Below are 6,122 nucleotides of genomic sequence, written 5' to 3'. Positions count from 1 at the left end.
CGATTTATAATGTTGTATTTGTTTCAGGTGTACAGCAAGGTGATTCAGTTATACATATATATATATATATATATATATATATATATATGTATCCTTTTTCAGATTCTTTTCCCTATAGGTTATTAAAAAATATTGAGTAGAGTTCTCTGTGCCATGCAGTAGGTCCTTGTTGGTTATCTATTTTATATATCGTAGTTTGTATCTGTTAATCCCAAACTCCTAATTTATCCCTCCCCCCTTCTCCCTTTCATAACCGTAAGTTTGTTTTCTATGTCTGCAGGTCTATTTCTGTTTTGTAAATAAGTTCATTTGTATCATTTTTTTTTAGATTCCACATGTAAGTGCTATCATATGATATTTGTCTTTCTCTGACTTACTTCACTTAGTGTGATAATCTCTAGGACCATCCATGTTCCTGCAAATGGCATGATTTCATTCTTTCTTTACGGCCGAGTAATATTCCATTGTATACATGTACCACATCTTCTTTATCCATTCATCTTTTGGTGGACACTTAGGTTAGAAGCACAGATTTTGGATGTCATTGTTTCAGAATAAAGCATGAGGGCCTGGTGACCAGTGTGAAGAAGCTGTGCAGTTGCACATCAGGGGAGGATAATAAGAGACTTGCTGCAAAGAAAGTGGTGTCAAGGAAGTAGAGAACCAAAGATACTGTCTCCTTTATTTCATACAACGTACTAGTCATTCTTCTCTTTCTTCCAACTACATTCTGCCCTTCAGCCAGATTCCACCTTAACTAAAAAGCACCACAACTCTTCTGCCTACAGTGGCTGAAAAGGTGGTGAACACTGAGCATCACATTGTTTTCATGGGGGGACAATGACCGGCACCGCTCTGCACGTAGAAGGTTTGCAAGCTTGCTACTTCCATCCCTACCGTGGTGCTGCGATCTGGAGCCTATCCAGAACAATTCTACCTGGGGATGCAGAAGGGATCCTCTCTCTCCTCTCAGCAAATGAATGCATTGAAAACATTGTATGTGCTCTACCTGAGGCAGACACCTTGGGATGGAAACAAATCTGGGTTGTTGGAAATGCAGATCTCATTTGTTCCTTCACCCAGTCTATTTAGTGCTTGTCATGGGATAGGAACTCTGGCGGACACTAGGGAAAGAATGATGGGTAAGATACGCCGGACTTGACTTTCATAAGACTTACCACCAACTGGGGGTCACAGACAGCACAAATATGTACACAAATAAGTATTAAAGTATGTGACTTGGTATATAGAAGAAGCAAAATATTCCAGAAGCACGTGTAATAGAATGACCTGGCCTAGGCTGGGGCAAAGGCAAAGCTTCTCTGAGGAAAACAGTATTAATGCTGAGACAGGAAGCATGAGGGTTGGTTAGCCAGATGGAGAATGGGGAAGAGTGTTCCAGTCTTAGGACAGAACATGTGCGAAGGCTCTGGGATGAAGAAGAGGGTGGCACATCTGAGGGGAAAAAGGAAGATGAGCGGAGTTGAACATAAAGATGGGATACACAGGGGCAAGATTGTGTAAGTCCTTATGGGAGCTTAGGTTTATCCCTTGTGCAGTGGAAACCATTGAAAATTTACATACAGGCTGAGGTACAATATTTTTAAAAGTTCACTTTGGATGTATTGTGGGTAACTGGAGAGATCAAAGGTGGAAAGGGGCTAAGAGACTCTCACAACATTTCAAGTCAGAGAGAGATGATGGTGAGTCGAACGAGGCTGGGGTGGTGAGGTTGGAGAGAGAAGCCTGTACATATGTGAACTGGCTTTTCTGCAAACTTGACCTGGGCTATGTCCTTTTTCACAGCTAATTAGGCCAAAGCATTTAAGCCAGGTCATTTCCTGGGTAATAGTGGCTCCCCTTTCTGTGAAATGGTACATCCATACTTATTTCATCACAAACAGTGCTTAGCACAGCCGGACACCACCAGGAAGATTCCAGCAATGTAAGGTTAATCCACGTCTGAATAATAATAGATTTTAAGTGAAGTGATCTCACTTCTACCCCTTGATAAGGGACCCTCAATACACGATACATGGAAAATAATTGGTTTCGTGTAATGAATAAAATTATAACTGTAACTTAATAAGATTAAATGGAACACCCAGATGTATCATAAATAGCTTAAACCATCCGAATTATAAACGAACAACGTGCATTTTATTTAGACCACCAAGCCTTCCTTAAGTAGGTCACTGACGGTGGCTCCTCGCATCTTTATGCATTTGCCTCCTGTCTCTTTCTCTTTGCCCACCCGTCCCTGCTGGGCAGTCTGGTGGGATCCTCTGCGTTTCACCACCTTCTTGCTATGCTCATTCTCCTGCGCTCAGCTTTTCCGTTGCATTTCCTCCCTTTTTTCCTCTTACTTTGCAGCTCTCTCTTTTGTTCTCTCATTTCCCTTTGGCCTGATCTGCCCCTTCTCTTCTGCCGCTGCTCCCTGCACTGATTTCTTGCCCTCTCCTTCTGTTCTTTGTTCTTTCTTCTTTTCTATCCTCACTCATGGTTTCTCTCAGGAATCTCTGCTACTTTCCAGAGGAGAGAAAGAAGTTACATTCCAAACTTACCCAGTTGGGAATGAAGCCTGTGTCTCTAATGCAGTCAGGAGAAAAAGCTGATTGGATTAACCAGAGAGCTCCAGCCCTATTTCTGGGAAGCAAAAACAAGACATGTTTACCAGGGACTTTTCAAGGCTCCATCAGCACCATTTTTCCCCCCAAGAAGTTAGCCTTGATGCCCGAGTTCTACCACTAAAGCTCCTCCTTTGGATGAAGGCTTTACCTTCTTCTTTACCCTCTTTATTACCAGATAGGGGGTAACTATTAGCACATTTTTTGATAAACTAATGTCATCACACATACAGCAAACTGAAACAAACACACAGTCACACGAGATCAGAGTTTTTAGCATTGCAAGGGACGTTAGAAAAGTTTGAACATCACGTTAGTTGACAAGAGTAATTAGGTCTCACCTACCAAGGAGGATGCTTTAGGCAATAAAAGTAAGGACAGGTTCATTTTTATGGGATGTAGAGTAAAGGACAGCATGAAGGGAATGAAGAATGACTCGGCTGTGCTCAGGGTCCCTGGGAAGAAGATCCCAGGACAGAAGCCTACCAGCATAAGGAAGGGCAAAGAACACAAGTGCTTTCCACTTTGTCTCTGGGCATATGCGGTAGGTACAGCTTTGACAATGGAGACTATATTCACTCACTGTGAATTTTCACTGCTCATATCCTGAAAGTCACAGAAAAAGGAATATGAAGGCTTGAAGTCATTTATGTATTCATGCCTTTAACAAATAATTGTTAAGCCTTTCCTTTGTGCTCGGTACTGTTCTTGACAAAGAGAATACATAGTAAACTAGACAAAATTTCTGCCCTTAAGGAGCTTATGTTGTAGTGAAGGAGACAGATAATAAATCCCTAAACCTATAAATGAACCGCTACAACTATTATTCCTCTTGTCATTACTACCACTACTGTTCCTCTACTATTAATAATGATAATCAACCCTTATCTGATGCTTACAGTTGGCCAAATATTGTTCTGATTCTTTTTTTTTTTTTTTGTCTGCGCCACGTGACTTACGAGATCTTAGTTCCCTGATCAGGGACTGAACCTGGGCCCTTGGCAGTGAAAACGCAGAGTCCTAACCATTGGACTGCCAGGAAATTCCCTGTTCTGATTCTTTTACATATATTAACTCCCTTAATTCTCACAACTCTCTTCTAAGGTAGGTGGTATAATAATTCTCATTTTTTTTAAACCTAATTTTTAAAAATTTATTTATTTATTTATTTTTGGCTGCGTTGGGTCTTCACTGCTGCGCGCGGGCTTTCTCTAGTTGCGGCAAGCGGGGGCTACTCTTTGTTGTGGTGCACAGGCTTCTCATTGCCGTGGCTTCTCTTGTTGCAGAGCATGGGCTCTAGGCGTGTGGGCTTCAGTAGTTGTGGCATGCAGGCTCGGTAGTTGTGGTGCATGGGCTTAGTTGCTCTGCGGCATGTAGGATCTTCCCAGACCAGGGATCGAACCCATGTCCCCTGCAATGGCAGGCGTATTCTTAACCACTGTGCCACCAGGGAAGTCCCATGATTCCCATTTTTACAGATGAAGCATAAATAGGTATCTGTGGTGTCAAGATCACCTGGCCATAAGTGGAAAAGTAACATAATGTCCGTGATAAATATTATGAATAAAAAGAAAAGTCCGTGCCTGCCATCTACGATGGAAGTAATAGAATGCAGAGAGTAACAACAGTATAGCACTTGGAATCTGAGATCTTGGGTCAACGTGCTATATCTGAGCTCTGTGACTTTAGGTAAAACGTATTGCTTATTTGGGGCCTCAGATTTCTCATCTGTTAAATGCGGATAATGAAACCTAGTTATAACTATAACTAGTTATAACCTAGTTATAAACATAAAATCAGATTGTGTAATGATCATAAAGGACTGAGCACAGTCATGGCATTCAATATATACATAAAAATTAAACAACGGGGCCAAAACAAAGTGAGGAGAAAACAAATTGCTTGTGGCTGAATGTTTCTGGGACAGGAAATAATTGTGTTTTCTTAAGGATTCAGTAAGTCAGAAGACTAAGAAGAAATAGAGGAGACTCAGATCTTCCTGAGGGAAACGAACTCCTCAAGAAGTGATCATTTCCGGCAGATGTGTGAGGAGCTCAGGCTGGCTAGCAGAGAGCATCAGAGCAGAGGGAGAAGCCAAGCCCTGGGGAACTGTGGGACTTGACACACCACAGGGGCCCCTGGAGGGATCTCACAACCCCTCTTGGTCCTAAAACACAGGCTGAAAAAAAAACAAGGGCTGGGCCAGCCTGGGGTCTTGTTATTGAAAGACATCTCACCTCATGGTGTATAGGTGGTTCTTTATAGAGATCTAACAGGAGAGAACTTGGCCTGAAGCACCGACGTCTATTTTCATTAGTCTTAGGCAACCTCATAATCCTCCCTTTTGCTTTTCCCAGACTTACTCTGCTCAGCAGGGATCTAGATAGTGTTTCCCATTATCATAAAATGAAAAGAAAAATCTTTAGTTGTCACTAATGTGTTCCTCGGGTTGTTTTCTCCTTCCTGTAATCATGTTCTTTGCTTGTCAAACAATTCTGCTTCATTATTACCAGTCTGAGATGTGGCCAAGTTCATTCAAAGGATATTGTGGAGAGACATTTTATTCTTGGTTGGTTAGTTGGTATCCTGAAGAAATGTAGGCTTCGTGATCCCAGAGTGATTTTCTTGGTCAATCAAAAAGACTTCAGGAACCATGACTTCTGCCCAAGGGCAAAATAAAAAATGTTTAGTTCTGGTGTTAGAATGTACATTAGCATTGGAGTCAATACTCATGGTTTGGAAGTAAAGATAAATGGATTTTATGCTGGGTTTTGCCAATATAACATTTTTGGAAAGCTGTTTAGCCTGTTTATAACGTGCTTTTTTCAGTGGTAAGTGGGGATAATAAAGGTTCATCAGATGAGTGTATTAGACTGTGGTGTGGCTTCAACGGGATTTGTCTTAACTCATACTGGGGCATTCAATCAAGAGAGAGTAACTTATTGCAATAACTTTGTGGGGACAGAAGACACATATGGTACAAGGTAAACTTTGTTATATTACAAAACATGGAGTTTAACCCATGTAATATCCTTAATAAAAAATGTATTAAAAATAAATACATTCTTTCAAACTACTTGATTTTATTTAGTGCACTTGAGAAGTATACTAGGTGGAAAGTGCTGAGGGAAGAATTACCATATATTTGTCATTATCAGTATTAACATGCTTCCTTAAATGACTGAGTATATGTCATCCTTTGTGGAATACCTAAAACCCACTTGCTGGTGGCATGCGTCAGTGAGGTCAACCTTGATCTAGCTTCCTTGGTTTACCAGATGGCCTGTGGGCACTTTTGAGTGACTTCTAAGTGAGTCAAAGTTGGAGCTCTCAATTGCTTTCTGGCCTCTACTTTTTAAATTATGAAATTAATAATCAATTAATTTCCAGCTTTGACCTCCCTATATTCTCTTGATTCAAATGCCTGACACTTGTTAGTTAAATTTTCTGAGACAAATAACCTGGAATGACTAATTGTCACCACAGCAACTTCAA

General features: G+C 41.0%; 1 pseudogene; it reads right to left on the bottom strand.

The window, feature by feature from the left end:
- Positions 1-730: 730 nt before the first annotated feature.
- On the bottom strand, positions 731-1,569 carry LOC113626049 (uncharacterized; annotated as a pseudogene).
- Between the last annotated feature and the right edge of the window lie 4,553 nt (positions 1,570-6,122).

This window comes from Aethalodelphis obliquidens, unplaced genomic scaffold (genome assembly GCF_003676395.1).
Source record: "Aethalodelphis obliquidens isolate GAN/ISIS:26980383/991018 unplaced genomic scaffold, ASM367639v1 scaffold17, whole genome shotgun sequence".
Lineage (NCBI taxonomy): Eukaryota > Metazoa > Chordata > Mammalia > Artiodactyla > Delphinidae > Aethalodelphis > Aethalodelphis obliquidens.
The sequence above is the reverse complement of the archived record's forward strand: the minus strand, read 5'-3'. Positions and strand labels throughout refer to the sequence as shown.